The 22511-nt window shown below is 49.3% G+C and overlaps 1 long non-coding RNA gene across 1 annotated transcript; it reads left to right on the top strand.

The window, feature by feature from the left end:
• Positions 1-7621: 7621 nt before the first annotated feature.
• On the top strand, positions 7622-19441 carry LOC138851775 (uncharacterized). Its single transcript, XR_011391392.1, has 3 exons — positions 7622-8209; positions 15370-15596; positions 18117-19441. It is a non-coding gene; the product is annotated as an uncharacterized lncRNA (long non-coding RNA).
• Positions 19442-22511: the final 3070 nt, after the last annotated feature.

Raw genomic sequence — 22511 nt, 5'->3', positions numbered from 1 at the left:
TAGTACCTCCCTGGATGGTTGTACCTCCCTGGATGGTAGTACCTCCCTGGATGGTAGTACCTCCCTGGATGGTAGTACCTCCCTGGATGGTAGTACCTCCCTGGATGGTAGTACCTCCCTGGATGGTAGTACCTCCCTGGATGGTAGTACCTCCCTGGATGGTTGTACCTCCCTGGATGGTAGTACCTCTATGGATGGTAGTACCTCCCTGGATGGTAGTACCTCCCTGGATGGTAGTACCTCCCTGGATGATAGTACCTCCCTGGATGGTAGTACCTCTATGGATGGTAGTACCTCCCTGGATGGTAGTACCTCCCTGGATGGTAGTACCTCCCTGGATGGTTGTACCTCCCTGGATGGTAGTACCTCCCTGGATGGTAGTACCTCCCTGGATGGTAGTACCTCCCTGGATGGTAGTACCTCCCTGGATGGTTGTACCTCCGTGGATGGTTGTACCTCTATGGATGGTAGTACCTCCCTTGATGGTAGTACCTCCCTGGATGGTAGTACCTCCCTGGATGGTTGTACCTCCCTGGATGGTTGTACCTCTGTGGATGGTTGTACCTCCCTGGATGGTAGTACCTCCCTGGATGGTAGTACCTCCATGGATGGTAGTACCTCCCTGGATGGTAGTACCTCTATGGATGGTAGTACCTCTATGGATGGTAGTACCTCCCTGGATGGTTGTACCTCCCTGGATGGTAGTACCTCCCTGGATGGTAGTACCTCTATGGATGGTAGTACCTCCCTGGATGGTAGTACCTCCCTGGATGGTAGTACCTCCCTAGATGGTTGTTCCTCCCTGGATGGTTGTACCTCCCTGGATGGTAGTACCTCCCTGGATGGTAGTACCTCCCTGGATGGTTGTACCTCCCTGGATGGTAGTACCTCCCTGGATGGTAGTACCTCCCTGGATGGTAGTACCTCTATGGATGGTAGTACCTCCCTGGATGGTAGTACCTCCCTGGATGGTTGTTCCTCCCTGGATGGTAGTACCTCCCTGGATGGTTGTACCTCCCTGGATGGTAGTGCTTTCCTAGATGGTTGAATAGGAAAAACGGAGCATTACGTTTTCTGTAACCGCACGATAAAAGAAAACAGATAATCCCGTTTTCTATGACGGCTTATTGAAAGAAAACGGATAAATTTAGGGGATAACTATCTGTTAATGTCGGGGCGTTGAAGTCTCTCGTGTATAGATTTTAAATTCCTTAACTTGCTCTATCTGTATTACTTTAAACAAGAAGAGCGTTTCACCCCTCCATGGAGGAACGTTTCAGTCCTCCATGGGGGAACGTTTCACTCCTCCATGGAGGAACGTTTCACCCCTCCATGGAAGATGTGCTCATTTAATATCACATATCTGGTAACCCCTCCCAAGGTCATCACTGGTAATCCCTTCGTTAAATTCCCTCGTAAACACAGCTGTTTAAGAAGAAATATCTCGTCTGACTGGTAGTAATAACTTATCTCAAGTTATATACACTGGTGGGTCTAAAGAGGTGTTTACTGGCAGGGCTACATCTGTTCTTGTTGCTGCCTCCAGCAGAAGTCTAACAGGGCTACATCTGTTTTTGTTACTACCTCCAGGAGGAGTCTAAAACGGCTACATCTGCTATTGCTGCTACCTCCAACAGGAGTCTACTGGCAAGGCTACAACTGATCTTGTTGCTACCTCCGGGAGGAGTCTACTGGAAAGGTTACAACTCATCTTGTTGCTACCTCCGGGAGGAGTCTACTGGCAAGGCTACAACTGATCTTCTTGCTACCTCCGGGAGGACTCTACTGGCAAGGCTACAACTGATCTTCTTGCTACCTCCGGGAGGACGCTACTGGCAAGGCTACAACTGATCTTCTTGCTACCTCCGGGAGGAGTCTACTGGCAAGGCTACAACTGATCTTCTTGCTACCTCCGGGAGGAGTCTACTGGAAAGGTTACAACTCATCTTGTTGCTACCTCCGGGAGGAGTCTACTGGCAAGGCTACAACTGATCTTCTTGCTACCTCCGGGAGGACTCTACTGGCAAGGCTACAACTGATCTTCTTGCTACCTCCGGGAGGAGTCTACTGGAAAGGTTACAACTCATCTTGTTGCTACCTCCGGGAGGAGTCTACTGGCAAGGCTACAACTGATCTTCTTGCTACCTCCGGGAGGAGTCTACTGGAAAGGTTACAACTCATCTTGTTGCTACCTCCGGCAGGAGTCTACTGGCATGGCTACACCTGCTCTTGTTAGAGTCATTGTTGATTCTGTCATCACTGACGGGCCTTGACTCACATAATGACTACAACAACATGGTCATTCCAGCAGGCAGGCACAGATGCTCAAAAATCCTGGAAAATGGAATTAATGTACAATTGCTATGGATCCCATCACACATTGGATTACTCCTTCATGATAAAGTTGATATGTTAGCCAAGAAGAGTACCCAGAGGGAGAATGTAGAACATAACTCTGGTATAACTGTGTCTAGCATTAGGAATAATATTAGGAGAGAAGTAAATAATGAAAATGATTGTTATAGGAATGCAGTTAGAAGCCTGAGTAGATCTATAACCCACTATGATAACATGAACGTAGATAAGTATGTTTATGGAGCAACTTGCAATGTGAACACTGACTGATGTTGTGGTGGCCAGGCTTAGGCTTGGTTACAAGTACTTCTGACAGTGTGATGTTGTAGTAGGCTGGCTTAGGCTTGGTTACAAGTACTTCTGACAGTGTGATGTTGTAGTAGCCTGGCTTAGGCTTGGTTACAAGTACTTCTGACAGTGTGATGTTGTAGTAGCCTGGCTTAGGCTTAGTTACAAGTACTTCTGACAGTGTGATGTTGTAGTAGCCTGGCTTAGGCTTGGTTACAAGTACTTCTGACAGTGTGATGTTGTAGTAGCCTGGCTTAGGCTTGGTTACAAGTACTTCTGACAGTGTGATGTTGTAGTAGCCTGGCTTAGGCTTAGTTACAAGTACTTCTGACAGTGTGATGTTGTAGTAGCCTGGCTTAGGCTTGGTTACAAGTACTTCTGACAGTGTGATGTTGTAGTAGCCTGGCTTAAGCTTGGTTACAAGTACTTCTGACAGTGTGATGTTGTAGTAGCCTGGCTTAGGCTTGGTTACAAGTACTTCTGGCAGTGTGATGTTGTAGTAGCCTGGCTTAGGCTTGGTTACAAGTACTTCTGATAGTGTGATGTTGTAGTAGCCTGGCTTAGGCTTAGTTACAAGTACTTCTGACAGTGTGATGTTGTAGTAGCCTGGCTTAGGCTTGGTTACAAGTACTTCTGACAGTGTGATGTTGTAGTAGCCTGGCTTAGGCTTGGTTACAAGTACTTCTGACAGTGTGATGTTGTAGTAGCCTGGCTTAGGCTTGGTTACAAGTCCTCCTCTCAGTGTGATGTTGTAGTAGCCTGGCTTAGGCTTGGTTACAAGTACTTCTGGCAGTGTGATGTTGTAGTAGCCTGGCTTAGCCTTGGTTACAAGTACTTCTGACAGTGTGATGTTGTAGTAGCCTGGCTTAGGCTTGGTTACAAGTACTTCTGGCAGTGTGATGTTGTAGTAGCCTGGCTTAGGCTTGGTTACAAGTACTTCTGACAGTGTGATGTTGTAGTAGCCTGGCTTAGGCTTGGTTACAAGTACTTCTGACAGTGTGATGTTGTAGTAGCCTGGCTTAGACTTGGTTACAAGTACTTCTGACAGTGTGATGTTGTAGTAGCCTGGCTTAGGCTTGGTTACAAGTACTTCTGACAGTGTGATGTTGTAGTAGCCTGGCTTAGGCTTGGTTACAAGTACTTCTGACAGTGTGATGTTGTAGTAGCCTGGCTTAGGCTTGGTTACAAATACTTCTGACAGTGTGATGTTGTAGTAGCCTGGGTTAGGCTTGGTTACAAGTACTTCTAACAGTGTGATGTACTAGCCTGGCTTAGGCTTGGTTACAAGTACTTCTGACAGTGTGATGTTGTAGTAGCCTGGCTTAGGCTTGGTTACAAGTACTTCTGACAGTGTGATGTTGTAGTAGCCAGACTTAGGCTTGGTTACAAGTACTTCTGACAGTGTGATGTTGTAGTAGCCTGGCTTAGGCTTGGTTACAAGTACTTCTGACAGTGTGATGTTGTAGTAGCCTGGCTTAGACTTGGTTACAAGTACTTCTGACAGTGTGATGTTGTAGTAGCCTGGCTTAGACTTGGTTACAAGTACTTCTGACAGTGTGATGTTGTAGTAGCCTGGCTTAGGCTTGGTTACAAGTACTTCTGACAGTGTGATGTTGTAGTAGCCTGGCTTAGGCTTGATTACAAGTACTTCTGACAGTGTGATGTTGTAGTAGCCTGGCTTAGGCTTGGTTACAAGTACTTCTGACAGTGTGATGTTGTAGTAGCCAGGCTTAGGCTTGGTTACAAGTACTTCTGACAGTGTGATGTTGTAGTAGCCTGGCTTAGGCTTGGTTACAAGTACTTCTGACAGTGTGATGTTGTAGTAGCCTGACTTAGGCTTGGTTACAAGTACTTCTGACAGTGTGATGTTGTAGTAGCCTGGCTTAGGCTTGGTTACAAGTACTTCTGACAGTGTGATGTTGTAGTAGCCTGGCTTAGCCTTGGTTACAAGTACTTCTGACAGTGTGATGTTGTAGTAGTCTGGCTTAGGCTTAGTTACAAGTACTTCTGGCAGTGTGATGTTGTAGTAGCCTGGCTTAGGCTTAGTTACAAGTACTTCTGGCAGTGTGATGTTGTAGTAGCCTGGCTTAGGCTTAGTTACAAGTACTTCTGGCAGTGTGATGTTGTAGTAGCCTGGCTTAGGCTTGATTACAAGTACTTCTGACAGTGTGATGTTGTAGTAGCCTGGCTTAGGCTTGATTACAAGTATTTCTGACAGTATGATGTTGTAGTAGCCTGGCTTAGGCTTGGTTACAAGTACTTCTGACAGTGTGATGTTGTAGTAGCCTGGCTTAGGCTTGGTTACAAGTACTTCTGACAGTGTGATGTTGTAGTAGCCTGGCTTAGCCTTGGTTACAAGTACTTCTGACAGTGTGATGTTGTAGTAGCCAGGCTTAGGCTTGGTTACAAGTACTTCTGGCAGTGTGATGTTGTAGTAGCCTGGCTTAGGCTTGGTTACAAGTACATCTGACAGTGTGATGTTGTAGTAGCCTGGCTTAGGCTTGGTTACAAGTACTTCTGACAGTGTGATGTTGTAGTAGCCTGGCTTAGGCTTGGTTACAAGTACTTTCTGACAGTGTGGTGTTGTAGTAATCTGGCTTAGGCTTGGTTACAAGTACTTCTGACAGTGTGATGTTGTAGTAGCCTGGCTTAGCCTTGGTTACAAGTACTTCTGACAGCGTGATGTTGTAGTAGCCTGGATTAGGCTTGGTTACAAGTACTTCTGACAGTGTGATGTTGTAGGGGCCTGGCTTAGGCTTGGTTACAAGTACTTCTGACAGTGTGATGTTGTAGTAGCCTGGCTTAGGCTTGGTTACAAGTACTTCTGACAGTGTGATGTTGTAGTAGCCTGGCTTAGGCTTGGTTACAAGTACTTCTGGCAGTGTGATGTTGTAGTAGCCTGGCTTAGGCTTGATTACAAGTACTTCTGACAGTGTGATGTTGTAGTAGCCTGGCTTAGGCTTGATTACAAGTACTTCTGACAGTATGATGTTGTAGTAGCCTGGGTTAGGCTTAGTTACAAGTACTTCTGGCAGTGTGATGTTGTAGTAGCCTGGCTTAGACTTGATTACAAGTACTTCTGACAGTGTGATGTTGTAGTAGCCTGGCTTAGGCTTGGTTACAAATACTTCTGAAAGTGTGATGTTGTAGTAGCCAGGCTTAGGCTTAGTTACAAGTACTTCTGGCAGTGTGATGTTGTAGTAGCCTGGCTTAGGCTTAGTTACAAGTACTTCTGGCAGTGTGATGTTGTAGTAGCCTGGCTTAGGCTTGGTTACAAGTACTTCTGACAGTGTGATGTTGTAGTAGCCTGGCTTAGGCTTGGTTACAAGTACTTCTGACAGTGTGATGTTGTAGTAGCCTGGCTTAGGCTTGGTTACAAGTACTTCTGACTGTGTGATGTTGTAGTAGCCTGGCTTAGGCTTGGTTACAAGTACTTCTGACAGTGTGATGTTGTAGTAGCCAGGCTTAGGCTTGGTTACAAGTACTTCTGACAGTGTGATGTTGTAGTAGCCTGGCTTAGACTTGGTTACAAGTACTTCTGACAGTGTGATGTTGTAGTAGCCAGGCTTAGGCTTGGTTACAAGTACTTCTGACAGTGTGATGTTGTAGTAGCCTGGCTTAGGCTTGGTTACAAGTACTTCTGACAGTGTGATGTTGTAGTAGCCTGGCTTAGACTTGGTTACAAGTACTTCTGACAGTGTGATGTTGTAGTAGCCTGGCTTAGGCTTGGTTACAAGTACTTCTGACAGTGTGATGTTGTAGTAGCCTGGCTTAGGCTTGGTTACAAGTACTTCTGACAGTGTGATGTTGTAGTAGCCTGGCTTAGGCTTGGTTACAAGTACTTCTGACAGTGTGATGTTGTAGTAGCCTGGCTTAGGCTTGGTTACAAGTACTTCTGACAGTGTGATGTTGTAGTAGCCTGGCTTAGACAAGTACTGACAGTTACAGGCTTGTACAAGTACTCTGACAGTGTGATGTTGTAGTAGCCTGGCTTAGCCTTGGTTACAAGTACTTCTGGCAGTGTGATGTTGTAGTAGCCTGGCTTAGGCTTGGTTACAAGTACTTCTGACAGTGTGATGTTGTAGTAGCCTGGCTTAGGCTTGGTTACAAGTACTTCTGACAGTATGATGTTGTAGTAGCCTGGCTTAGGCTTGGTTACAAGTACTTCTGACAGTATGATGTTGTAGTAGCCTGGCTTAGGCTTGGTTACAAGTACTTCTGACAGTATGATGTTGTAGTAGCCTGGCTTAGGCTTTGTTACAAGTACTTCTGAAACACACACACACACACATACACACACACACACACTACACACACACACACATACACACACACACACACACACACACACACACACACACACACACACACACACACACACACACACACACACACACACACACACACACACACACACACACACACACACACACACACACACACACACACACACACACACACACACACACACACTATCAACACTACCATCGCAATATAACAGTCAGTCTTCTCTAGTAATTATCACTGATCGTCTCCTGCTGTAATTAAGGGATAAGGGGGAGGGGACCCTTAACAAAGGGAAGGATGGGTCATGGGGAGATGTATTTACCCTTGACATACGAAAGTGCCGTAATAATAATAATAATAATAATAATAATAATAATAATAATAATAATAATAAAAATAATAATAATAATAATAATAATAATAATAATAATAATAATAATGATAACAATAATAATAATAATAATAATAATAATAATAATAATAATAATCATTATTGTCTTTATGAGGAAGCGCTAAGCCCGTAGGGGTCATTCAGCATATGGAGGAATGGGTGGTAATGGTGTTTGATTCGAGGAGGAGGAAGAGGGGGTTGCTCCGTTTCCTCATATCAAGAACACTTTTCCCCTCATCACGAAGGCTGGTCTCTCTCTCTCTCTCTCTCTCTCTCTCTCTCTCTCTCTCTCTCTCTCTCTCCCCTCTCCTTCCTCCCCTCTCTCATGAACCAGGGTACTGGAGGGGACTGATCCCTCAGTCTGCGTGTAGCAGTAGTGGCTGTCTGATGTGACTGTTCCTTCAGGTCGGTCCCAGACCAGACCTGTGCTCACTGCTCATACCAGGTTACTACTACTGGTCTCTGTTGAACTATACGAGTAATTCCAGGTCACTTCAGGTCACTCCTGGTCACTCCAGGTCACTCCAGTTTACTTCAGGTTACTCCAGATCACTTCAGATCATTTCAGGTCACTCCTGGTCATTTAAGGTCACTCCAGGAAACTTCAGGCCACTCCAAGTTACTCCTGGTCACTCTGGGCCATCCCAAGTTACTCCTGGCCACTCCAGGTCACTTCAAGTCACTTCAGGCCACTCCAAGTTACTCCTAGTCACTCTGGGCCATCCCAAGTTACTCCTGGCCACTCCAGGTCACTTCAAATCACTTCAGGCCACTCCAAGTTACTCCTGGTCACTCTGGGCCATCCCAAGTTACTCCTGGTCACTCCAGGTCACTTCAAGTCACTTCAGGCCACTCCAATTCACTACTCCTCGACCATTTGATTATAAGGTAAGTCAACCAGGAATGTACACTATCCCTAACACTTCTTCGCAAAGATCATTCCACTTCGTAACCAGCCTGAGGCTGAAGAAATACTTCCTGACATCCCTGTGTATCATCTGTGTGTTTTAACATCCAGCCATGCCCTCCAGTACCTGTTTCCCGCCTCTCTAACAGTTTATATGTATCTGTTCCATAATTCCTTTGAGTATTTTGTATGTTATACGAAATACGCTGAGAAAATATCCTGAGCAACATGGGTTCGAACCTCTGTCTAGAAAGAATTAAATCTGTGGCACTTGAGGAATAAGAAGGAATAAGAAGAGAAGATGTATACCAGGAAAAGAGAGACGCTCCCTCTACCAGCAGAGGCAAACAATCACAGAGCCTCTAAAGGGACCAGTCTATCTGAAACATGGAAGGAGACAATGGCCAGAGAAATGGAAAATATCGAACTTAAGTTTAAGGAATCATACAGGTGCCAGAGAACACTGGAAGAAATTAAAAGACGTAAATGGAATTGAAAACAATCCAAAGTATTTCTTTTCGTAAGCCAAAAACAAGGCAAAAACCACATTCTTCTTTAGTCATGATGGGACCTTAAACTGATGACAACAAAGACATGAGTGAGATACTGAAATCTCAGTTTCACTCTGTGTTGAGTGAAACTGTTAATCAGACGAAGGGTCGGCAATTTAAATGAATTTTTCATGACCTAGACTTAAAATTTGGTTGATATTTCCAGAATTTCTGATATAACATTAACACCACTGGACTTCGAAAAAAACATTGAGAACACGCCATGCACTCTGCCCCAGGTCCAGACTCTTGGAACTCTGTGTTCATCAAGAACTGCAAGAAATCCCTTATATATACTGTGGAGGAGCCTAGAAACAGGGGTCATCCCACAGTCTAGACACAAGGGTCATCCCACAGTCTAGACACAGGGGTCATCCCACAGTCTAGACACAGGGGTCATCCCACAGTCTAGACACAAGGGTCATCCCACAGTCTAGACACAGGGGTCATCCCACAGTCTAGACACAGGGGTCATCCCACAGTCTAGAAACAGGGGTCATCCCACAGTCTAGACACAAGGGTCATCCCACAGTCTAGACACAGGGGTCATCCCACAGTCTAGACACAGGGGTCATCCCACAGTCTAGACACAGGGGTCATCCCACAGTCTAGACACAGGGGTCATCCCACAGTCTAGACACAGGGGTCATCCCACAGTCTAGACACAGGGGTCATCCCACAGTCTAGACACAAGGGTCATCCCACAGTCTAGACACAGGGGTCATCCCACAGTCTAGACACAGGGGTCATCCCACAGTCTAGACACAAGGGTCATCCCACAGTCTAGACACAGGGGTCATCCCACAGTCTAGACACAGGGGTCATCCCACAGTCTAGACACAGGGGTCATCCCACAGTCTAGACACAGGGGTCATCCCACAGTCTAGACACAGGGGTCATCCCACAGTCTAGACACAGGGGTCATCCCACAGTCTAGACACAGGGGTCATCCCACAGTCTAGACACAGGGGTCATCCCACAGTCTAGACACAGGGGTCATCCCACAGTCTAGACACAGGGGTCATCCCACAGTCTAGACACAGGGATCATCCCACAGTCTAGACACAGGGATCATCCCACAGTCTAGACACAGGGGTCATCCCACAGTCTAGACACAGGGACCATCCCACAGTCTAGACACAGGGGTCATCCCACAGTCTAGACACAGGGGTCATCCCACAGTCTACACACAGGGGTCATCCCACAGTCTAGACACAGGGGTCATCCCACAGTCTAGACACAGGGATCATCCCACAGTCTAGACACAGGGGTCATCCCACAGTCTAGACACAGGGGTCATCCCACAGTCTAGACACAGGGGTCATCCCACAGTCTAGAAACAGGGGTCATCCCACAGTCTAGACACAGGGATCATCCCACAGTCTAGACACAGGGGTCATCCCACAGTCTAGAAACAGGGGTCATCCCACAGTCTAGACACAGGGATCATCCCACAGTCTAGACACAGGGGTCATCCCACAGTCTAGACACAAGGGTCATCCCACAGTCTAGACACAGGGGTCATCCCACAGTCTAGACACAGGGATCATCCCACAGTCTAGACACAGGGATCATCCCACAGTCTAGACACAGGGGTCATCCCACAGTCTAGACACAGGGATCATCCCACAGTCTAGACACAGGGGTCACCCCACAGTCTAGACACAAGGGTCATCCCACAGTCTAGACACAGGGATCATCCCACAGTCTAGACACAGGGGTTATCCCACAGTCTAGACACAGGGATCATCCCACAGTCTAGACACAGGGGTCATCCCACAGTCTAGACACAAGGGTCATCCCACAGTCTAGACACAGGGATCATCCCACAGTCTAGACACAGGGGTCATCCCACAGTCTAGACACAGGGGTCATCCCACAGTCTAGACACAGGGGTCATCCCACAGTCTAGACACAGGGGTCATCCCACAGTCTAGACACAGGGGTCATCCCACAGTCTAGACACAGGGGTCATCCCACAGTCTAGACACAAGGGTCATCCCACAGTCTAGACACAGGGATCATCCCACAGTCTAGACACAGGGGTCATCCCACAGTCTAGACACAGGGGTCATCCCACAGTCTAGACACAGGGGTCATCCCACAGTCTAGGCACAGGGGTCATCCCACAGTCTAGACACAGGGGTCATCCCACAGTCTAGAAACAGGGGTCATCCCACAGTCTAGACACAGGGGTCACCCCACAGTCTAGACACAGGGGTCATCCCACAGTCTAGACACAGGGATCATCCCACAGTCTAGACACAGGGATCATCCCACAGTCTAGACACAAGGGTCATCCCACAATCTAGACACAGGGATCATCCCACAGTCTAGACACAGGGATCATCCCACAGTCTAGACACAAGGGTCATCCCACAGTCTAGACACAGGGATCATCCCACAGTCTAGACACAGGGGTCATCCCACAGTCTAGACACAGGGGTCATCCCACAGTCTAGACACAGGGGTCATCCCACAGTCTAGACACAGGGGTCATCCCACAGTCTAGACACAGGGGTCATCCCACAGTCTAGACACAGGGATCATCCCACAGTCTAGACACAGGGGTCATCCCACAGTCTAGACACAGGGGTCATCCCACAGTCTAGACACAGGGATCATCCCACAGTCTAGACACAGGGATCATCCCACAGTCTAGACACAGGGGTCATCCCACAGTCTAGACACAGGGGTCATCCCACAGTCTAGACACAGGGGTCATCCCACAGTCTAGACACAGGGGTCATCCCACAGTCTAGACACAGGGGTCATCCCACAGTCTAGACACAGGGGTCATCCCACAGTCTAGACACAGGGGTCATCCCACAGTCTAGACACAGGGATCATCCCACAGTCTAGACACAGGGGTCATCCCACAGTCTAGACACAGGGGTCATCCCACAGTCTAGACACAGGGGTCATCCCACAGTCTAGACACAGGGGTCATCCCACAGTCTAGACACAGGGATCATCCCACAGTCTAGACACAGGGGTCATCCCACAGTCTAGACACAGGGGTCATCCCACAGTCTAGAAACAGGGGTCATCCCACAGTCTAGACACAGGGGTCACCCCACAGTCTAGACACAGGGGTCATCCCACAGTCTAGACATAGGGATCATCCCACAGTCTAGACACAGGGATCATCCCACAGTCTAGACACAAGGGTCATCCCACAATCTAGACACAGGGATCATCCCACAGTCTAGACACAGGGATCATCCCACAGTCTAGACACACGGGTCATCCCACAGTCTAGACACAGGGATCATCCCACAGTCTAGACACAGGGGTCATCCCACAGTCTAGACACAGGGGTCATCCCACAGTCTAGACACAGGGGTCATCCCACAGTCTAGACACAAGGGTCATCCCACAGTCTAGACACAGGGATCATCCCACAGTCTAGACACAGGGGTCATCCCACAGTCTAGACACAGGGGTCATCCCACAGTCTAGACACAGGGGTCATCCCACAGTCTAGACACAGGGATCATCCCACAGTCTAGACACAGGGATCATCCCACAGTCTAGACACAGGGGTCATCCCACAGTCTAGACACAGGGGTCATCCCACAGTCTAGACACAGGGGTCATCCCACAGTCTAGACACAGGGGTCATCCCACAGTCTAGACACAGGGATCATCCCACAGTCTAGACACTGGGATCATCCCACAGTCTAGACACAGGGGTCATCCCACAGTCTAGACACAGGGGTCATCCCACAATCTAGACACAGGGGTCATCCCACAGTCTAGACACAGGGGTCATCCCACAGTCTAGACACAGGGGTCATCCCACAGTCTAGACACAGGGGTCATCCCACAGTCTAGACACAGGGATCATCCCACAGTCTAGACACAGGGGTCATCCCACAGTCTAGACACAGGGGTCATCCCACAGTCTAGACACAGGGGTCATCCCACAGTCTAGACACAGGGGTCATCCCACAGTCTAGACACAGGGATCATCCCACAGTCTAGACACAGGGGTCATCCCACAGTCTAGACACAGGGGTCATCCCACAGTCTAGAAACAGGGGTCATCCCACAGTCTAGACACAGGGGTCACCCCACAGTCTAGACACAGGGGTCATCCCACAGTCTAGACACAGGGATCATCCCACAGTCTAGACACAGGGATCATCCCACAGTCTAGACACAAGGGTCATCCCACAATCTAGACACAGGGATCATCCCACAGTCTAGACACAGGGATCATCCCACAGTCTAGACACAAGGGTCATCCCACAGTCTAGACACAGGGATCATCCCACAGTCTAGACACAGGGGTCATCCCACAGTCTAGACACAGGGGTCATCCCACAGTCTAGACACAGGGGTCATCCCACAGTCTAGACACAGGGGTCATCCCACAGTCTAGACACAGGGGTCATCCCACAGTCTAGACACAGGGATCATCCCACAGTCTAGACACAGGGGTCATCCCACAGTCTAGACACAGGGGTCATCCCACAGTCTAGACACAGGGATCATCCCACAGTCTAGACACAGGGATCATCCCACAGTCTAGACACAGGGGTCATCCCACAGTCTAGACACAGGGGTCATCCCACAGTCTAGACACAGGGGTCATCCCACAGTCTAGACACAGGGGTCATCTCACAGTCTAGACACAGGGATCATCCCACAGTCTAGACACAGGGGTCATCCCACAGTCTAGACACAGGGGTCATCCCACAATCTAGACACAGGGGTCATCCCACAGTCTAGACACAGGGGTCATCCCACAGTCTAGACACAGGGGTCATCCCACAGTCTAGACACAGGGGTTATCCCACAGTCTAGACACAGGGGTCATCCCACAGTCTAGACACATGGGTCGTCCCACAGCCTAGACACAGGGGTCGTCCCACAGTCTAGATACAGGGGTCATCCCACAGCCTAGACACAGGGGTCATCCCACAGTCTAGACGCAAGGGTAATCCCACATTCAAGACATAGGGTTCATCTCACAGTCTAGACGCAGGGGTCATCCCACAGTCTAGACACAGGGGTTATTCTACAGTCTAGACACAGGGGTCATCCCACAGTCTAGACACAAGGGTAACCCCACAGTCTAGACATAGGGGTCATCCCACAGTCTAGACACAAGGGTAATCCCACAGTCTAGACATAGGGGTCATCCCACAGTCTAGACACAGTGGTCATCCCACAGTCTAGACACAGGGGTTATCCCACAGTCTAGACACAGGGGTCATCCCACAGTCTAGACACAAGGGTCATCCCACAGTCTAGACACAGGGGTCATCCCACAGTCTAGACACAGGGGTCATCCCACAGTCTAGACACAGGGGTTATCCCACAGTCTAGACACAGGGGTCATCCCACAGTCTAGACAGAGTGGTCATCCCACAGTCTAGACACAGGGGTTATCCCACAGTCTAGACACAGGGGTCATCCCACAGTCTAGACACAGGGGTCATCCCACAGTCTAAAGGGGGTCATCCTACAGTCTTAAGAGGGTCATCCCACAGTCTAGACAGAGTGGTCATCCCACAGTCTAGACACAGGGGTTATCCCACAGTCTAGACACAGGGGTCATCCCACAGTCTCACAACTACTGGACCACTATGACATGGTCTTGGATGGTCGCTCCTGCCTCTCACAACTACTGGACCACTATGACATGGTCTTGGATGGTCACTCCTGCCTCTCACAACTTCTGGACCACTATGACATGGTCTTGGATGGTCACTCCTGCCTCTCACAACTACTGGACCACTATGACATGGTCTTGGATGGTCACTTCTGCCTCTCACAACTACTGGACCACTATGACATGGTCTTGGATGGTCACTCCTGCCTCTCACAACTACTGGACCACTATGACATGGTCTTGGATGGTCGCTCGTGCCTCTCACAACTACTGGACCACTATGACATGGTCTTGGATGGTCACTCCTGCCTCTCACAACTTCTGGACCACTATGACATGGTCTTGGATGGTCACTCCTGCCTCTCACAACTACTGGACCACTATGACATGGTCTTGGATGGTCACTTCTGCCTCTCACAACTACTGGACCACTATGACATGGTCTTGGATGGTCACTCCTGCCTCTCACAACTACTGGACCACTATGACATGGTCTTGGATGGTCGCTCGTGCCTCTCACAACTACTGGACCACTATGACATGGTCTTGGATGGTCACTCCTGCCTCTCACAACTACTGGACCACTATGACATGGTCTTGGATGGTCACTCCTGCCTCTCACAACTACTGGACCACTATGACATGGTCTTGGATGGTCACTCCTGCCTCTCACAACTACTGGACCATTATGACATGGTCTTGGATGGTCACTCCTGCCTCTCACAACTACTGGACCACTATAACATGGACCTGGATGCACTGGAGGACAGACAGAATGCATAAATATTATTCACAGACTTTTCAATATATATATATATATATATATATATATATATATATATATATATATATATATATATATATATATATATATATATATATATATATATATATAAATAGATAGATAGATAGATATATCTGATTGTTGACACAGTAATTAACAGTAATATACAGTCGTTTGTTTCAGGATACAGGAGGAGCTGCCTGTAGCTGCTACAGCAGGCAGGATGGGCGCCTGCTGTAGCAGCAGCAGGAGGACCAGTACCAGTAGTAACAGCAGTTACAGCAGGAGTGGTAGTAGTAGAAGCAGTTACAGCAGGAAAGCCAGTGCCACCAGTTACAGCAGCGTCAGCAACAACAGTAACAGTAACAGCAACGGCAACGGCAACTCCACCTTCCACTCACATACTCCAGGTGAGACAGAAATGATACAGCAAAGACAGTGTAATGATGATGACTGTGTAATGATGATGACTGTGTAATGATGATGACTGTGTAATGATGATGACTGTGTAATGATGATGACTGTGTAATGATGATGACTGTGTAATGATGATGACTGTGTAATGATGATGACTGTGTAATGATGATGACTGTGTAATGATGATGACTGTGTAATGATGATGACTGTGTAATGATGATGACTGTGTAATGATGATGACAATATAATGATGATGACAGTGTAATGATGATGACAGTGTAATGATGATGACAGTGTAATGATGATGACTGTGTAATGATGATGACAGTGTAATGATGATGACTGTGTAATGATGATGACAATATAATGATGATGACAGTGTAATGATGATGACAGTGTAATGATGATGACTGTGTAATGATGATGACAGTGTAATGATGATGACTGTGTAATGATGATGACAATATAATGATGATGACAGTGTAATGATGATGACAGTGTAATGATGATGACTGTGTAATGATGATGACTGTGTAATGATGATGACTGTGTAATGATGATGACTGTGTAATGATGATGACAGTGTAATGATGATGACTGTGTAATGATGATGACTGTGTAATGATGATGACTGTGTAATGATGATGACTGTGTAATGATGATGACTGTGTAATGATGATGACAGTGTAATGATGATGACTGTGTAATGATGATGACTGTGTAATGATGATGACTGTGTAATGATGATGACTGTGTAATGATGATGACAGTGTAATGATGATGACAATATAATGATGATGACAGTGTAATGATGATGACTGTGTAATGATGATGACTGTGTAATGATGATGACTGTGTAATGATGATGACTGTGTAATGATGATGACTGTGTAATGATGATGACTGTGTAATGATGATGACTGTGTAATGATGATGACAGTGTAATGATGATGACAGTGTAATGATGATGACAGTGTAATGATGATGACTGTGTAATGATGATGACTGTGTAATGATGATGACAATATAATGATAATGACAGTGTAATGATGATGACAGTGTAATGATGATGACTGTGTAATGATGATGACTGTGTAATGATGATGACAATATAATGATGATGACAGTGTAATGATGATGACAGTGTAATGATGATGACAATATAATGATGACAGTGTCATAATAATGCTGACAGTGTAACAATGATGATGATAATGACTTGACACCATCCTCTCTGACTTCACTGTTAACTCCTCCAGACTTGACAACATTCCTGACTTGGTCTGTATCTTCTGTTGTAGGGTTCTGTTCTAGGGGGTTCTGCTGTGGGGTTCTATTTTAGGGGGCTGCTGTAGGGGGTTCTGTTGTAGGGGTTCTGTTCTAGGGTTCTGTTCTAGGGGATTCTGTTCTAGGGGGTTCTCTTCTAGGGGGTTCTGTTCTAGGGGGTTCTTCTGTAGGGGAGTCTGTTCTAGGGGTTCTGATCTATGGGGTTCTGTTGTAGGGGAGTCTGTTGTAAAGGTTCTGATCTATGGGGTTCTGTTGTAGGGGAGTCTGTTCTAGGGGTTCTGATCAATGGGGTTCTGTTGTAAGGGAGTCTGTTCTAGGGGTTCTGATCTATGCGGTTCTGTTGTAGGGGTTCTGATCTATGGTGTTCTGTTGTAGTGGGGTCTGTTCTAGGGGTTTTGATCTTTGGGGTTCTTTTGTAGAGGGTTCTGGTCTAGGGGGTTCTGTCCTGGGTGTGTTCTGTCCAATGTGTAGGTGTTCCACCCTCTTCGAACTTTACCTCTCTAGCTCCTAGACTTACTACTACTACTACTACTACTACTACTACTATTACTACTACTACTACTACTACTACTACTACTACTACTACTATTACTACTACTACTACTACTACTACTACTACTACTATTACTACTACTACTACTACTACTACTACTACTATTACTACTACTACTACTACTACTACTACTACTACTACTACTACTACTACTACTACTACTACTACTACTATTACTACTACTACTACTACTACTACTACTACTACTATACTACTACTACTACTACTACTACTACTACTACTACTACTACTACTACTACTACTACTACTACTACTATTACTACTACTACTACTACTACTACTACTACTACTATTACTACTACTACTACTACTACTACTACTACTATTACTACTACTACTACTACTACTACTACTACTACTACTATTACTACTACTACTACTACTACTACTACTACTACTACTACTACTACTACTATTACTACTACTACTACTACTACTACTACCAGTATACAACTCCCACTTCTTGTTCTACCACTCCCTTCCCTCCCTCGTATATACACTGGTCCCCTTCCTTTCTCGTTTCTCTGTGACTAGTTAATGATCCATGTCGGTCCTAAACGTCGCCAGACGTTTCGTTCTTCTATGATGGTAATAGTGTATTAATGATAATGGTAGTGTAATGAGGTGTAATGTTGATGCGTTAAACCCGCAGGGCGTCGTGTGTTGGGACATGACAGTATGTGGAGCGACATGAGGCTCAGGCTTACTCCTGGTGGACCGAAGAGGTCCATGGACCGCGGGGCCCGTGGTCCAACACTGACATCTTTCTTCACCTCGCTACGTGGTGTGTAACTGGTCCAAGACCACGACAGGACCGCAGGACCAGTTGGCCAGTCGACTACAGGACAACAGAACCACAGGATCAGTGGACCACAGGACCACAGAACCACAGGATCAGTGGACCACAGGACCACAGAATTACAGGATCAGTGGGCCACAGGACCACAGAACCACAGGATCAGTGGACCACAGGACCACAGAACCACAGGATTAGTGGACCACAGGACCACAGAATTACAGGATCAGTGGACCACAGGACCACAAAATCACAGGATCAGTGGACCACAGAACCACAGAACGACAGGATTAGAGGACCACTGGACCAGTGAATCAATGGACCTGTTAGCCACAGGATCAATGGACCACGGGACCAGTGGACCACAGGACCAGTGGAGTACAGGACCAGTGGATCACAGGATCAGTGGACAACACTACCAGTGGACCACAGGAATACTGGACCAATGGACCACAAACAGGACCAGAGGGCCGCAAGACCACTGTACCAGTAGACCACAGAACCATTGGACCAGTTGACCACACGACCACTGCAGAACAGGACTAATGGGCCAGTGGATCACAGGACAACTGGACCAGAGGACCACAGGACCACTGAAGGAGAGAACCACTGAACCAGTGGACCACAGAACTACTGGACCAGTGGAACACAGGACCATTAGGCCACTCAACAACAGGACCAATGGACCACTCAACAGCAGGACCAATGGACCAATGGACCAGTGGACCACTGGACCACTGGACCAACTTCAATCTGTGTTGACATTCTCATTGACCCTAATTTTAAACCTATAAAAACATATAAAACCATCAAAGATTATAATTAAACCAAATTTAGAAACCAGTCACAAAACCTCCTTAGAAATTTGTCTAAATCAATTTCTATGTCTATGGATTGTTTCCGATAGAGATATAAAGTGGAACGTAGGGGATCAGTCCCTCAGATGGCCCCAATTTTCATCCTCTGGCCCACAGATGGCCCCAACATCACCCCCTGGCCCACAGATGGCCCCAACATCACCCTCTGGCCCACAGATGGCCCCAACATCACCCTCTGGCCCACAGATGGCCCCAACATCACCCTCTGGCCCACAGATGGCCCCAACATCACCCTCTGGCCCACAGATGGCCCCAACATCACCCTCTGGCCCACAGATGGCCCCAACATCACCCTCTGGCCCACAGATAGCCCCAACATCACCCTCTGGCCCACAGATGGCCCCAACATCACCCTCTGGCCCACAGATGGCCCCAACATCACCCTCTGGCCCACAGATAGCCCCAACATCACCCTCTGGCCCACAGATGGCCCCAACATCACCCTCTGGCCCACAGATGGCCCCAACATCACCCTCTGGCCCACAGATGGCCCCAACATCACCCTCTGGCCCACAGATAGCCCCAACATCACCCCCTGGCCCACAGATGGCCCCAACATCACCCTCTGGCCCACAGATGGCCCCAACATCACCCTCTGGCCCACAGATGGCCCCAACATCACCCTCTGGCCCACAGATAGCCCCAACATCACCTTCTGGCCCACAGATGGCCCCAACATCACCCTCTGGCCCACAGATGGCCCCAACATCACCCTCTGGCCCACATAAGGTCCCAACATCACCCTCTGGCCCACAGATGGCCCCAATATCACCCTCTGGCCCACAGATGGCCCCAACATCACCCTCGGGCCCACAGATGTCCCCAACATCACCCTCTGGCCCACAGATGGCCCCAACATCACCCTCTGGCCCACAGATGGCCCCAACATCACCCTCTGGCCCACAGATGGCCCCAACATCACCCTCTGGCCCACAGATGGCCACAACATCACCCTCTGGCCCACAGATGGCCCCAACATCACCTTCTGGCCCACAGATGGCCCCAACATCACCCACTGTCCCCAACATCACCCTCTGGCCACAGATGGCCCCAACATCACCCTCTGGCTCATAGATGGCCCCAACATCACCCTCTGGCCCACAGATGGCCCCGACATCACCCTCTGGCCCACAGATGGCCCCAACACCACCCTCTGGCCCACAGATGGCCCCAACATCACCCTCTGGCCCACAGATGGCCCCAACATCACCCTCTGGCCCACAGATGGCCCCAACATCACCCTCTGGCCCACAGATGGCCCCAACATCACCCTCTGGCCCACAGATGGCCCCAACATCACCCTCTGGCCCACAGATGGCCCCAACATCACCCTCTGGCCCACAGATGGCCCCAACATCACCCTCTGGCCCACAGATGGCCCCAACATCACCCTCTGGCCCACAGATGGCCACAACCTCACCCTCTGGCCCACAGATGGCCCCAACATCACCTTCTGGCCCACAGATGGCCCCAACATCACCCACTGTCCCACAGATGGCCCCAACATCACCCTCTGGCCCATAGATGGCCCCAACATCACCCTCTGGCCCACAGATGGCCCCGACATCACCCTCTGGCCCACAGATGGCCCCAACACCACCATCTGGCCCACAGATGGCCCCAACATCACCCTCTGGCCCACAGATGGCCCCAACATCACCCTCTGGCCCACAGATGGCCCCAACATCACCCTCTGGCCCACAGATGGCCCCAACATCACCCTCTGGCCCACAGATGGCCCCAACATCAACCTCTGGCCCACAGATGGCCCCAACATCACCCTCTGGCCCACAGATGGCCCCAACATCACCCTCTTACCCACAGATGGCCCCAACATCACCCTCTGGCCCACAGATAGCCCCAACATCACCCTCTGGCCCACAGATGACCCCAACATCACCCCCTGGCCCACAGATGGCCCCAACATCACCCTCTGGCACACAGATGGCCCCAACATTACCCTCTAGCCCACAGATGGCCCCAACATCACCCTCTGGCCCACAGATGGCCCCAACATCACCCTCTGGCCCACAGATGGCCCCAACATCACCCTCTGGCCCACAGATGGCCCCAACATCACCCTCTGGCCCACAGATGGCCCCAACATCACCCTCTGGCCCACAGATGGCCCCAACATCACCCTCTGGCCCACAGATGGCCCCAACATCACCCCCTGTCCTACAGATGGCCCCAACATCACCCTCTGGCCCACAGATGGCCCCAACATCACCCTCTGGCCCACAGATGGCCCCAACATCACCCTCTGGCCCACAGATGGCCTCAACATCACCCTCTGGCCCACAGATAGCCCCAACATCACCCTCTGGCCCACAGATGGCCCCAACATCACCCTCTGGCCCACAGATGGCCCCAACATCACCCCCTGTCACACAGATGGCCCCAACATCACCCTCTGGCCAACAGATGGCCCCAACATCACCCTCTGGCCCACAGATAGCCCCAACATCACCCTCTGGCCCACATATGGTCCCAACATCACCCTCTGGCCCACAGATGGCCCCAACATCACCCTCTGGCCCACAGATGGCCCCAACATCACCCTCTGGCCCAAAGATGGCCCCAACATCACCCCCTGTCCCAAAGATGGCCCCAACATCACCCTCTGGCCCACAGATGGCCCCAACATCACCCTCTGGCCCACAGATGGCCCCAACATCACCCTCTGGCCCACAGATGGCCCCAACATCACCCTCTGGCCCACAGATGGTCCCAACATCACCCACTGTCCCACAGATGGCCCCAACATCACCCTCTGGCCCACAGATGGCCCCAACATCACCCTCTGGCCCACAGATGGCCCCAACATCACCCCCTGGCCCACAGATGGCCCCAACATCACCCTCTGGCCTACAGATGGCCCCAACATCACCCTCTGGCCCACAGATGGCCCCAACATCACCCCCTGGCCCACAGATGGCCCGAACATCATCCTCTGGCCCACAGATGGCCCCAACATCACCCTCTGGCCCACAGATGGCCCCAACATCACCCTCTGGCCCACAGATGGCCCCAACATCACCCCCTGTCCCACAGATGGCCCCAACATCACCCTCTGGCCAACAGATGGCCCCAACATCACCCTCTGGCCCACAGATGGCCCCAACATCACCCTCTGGCCCACAGATGGCCCCAACATCACCCTCTGGCCCACAGATGGCCCCAACATCACCCCCTGGACCACAGATGGCACCAACATCACCCCCTGGCCAACAGATGGCCCCAACATCACCCTCTGGCCCACAGATGGCCCCAACATCACCCTCTGGCCCACAGATGGCACCAACATCACCCCCTGGCCCACAGATGGCCCCAACATCACCCTCTGGCCCACAGATGGCCCCAACATCACCCT

Source organism: Cherax quadricarinatus, unplaced genomic scaffold, assembly GCF_038502225.1.
Source record: "Cherax quadricarinatus isolate ZL_2023a unplaced genomic scaffold, ASM3850222v1 Contig2047, whole genome shotgun sequence".
NCBI lineage: Eukaryota > Metazoa > Arthropoda > Malacostraca > Decapoda > Parastacidae > Cherax > Cherax quadricarinatus.
The sequence above is the reverse complement of the archived record's forward strand: the minus strand, read 5'-3'. Positions and strand labels throughout refer to the sequence as shown.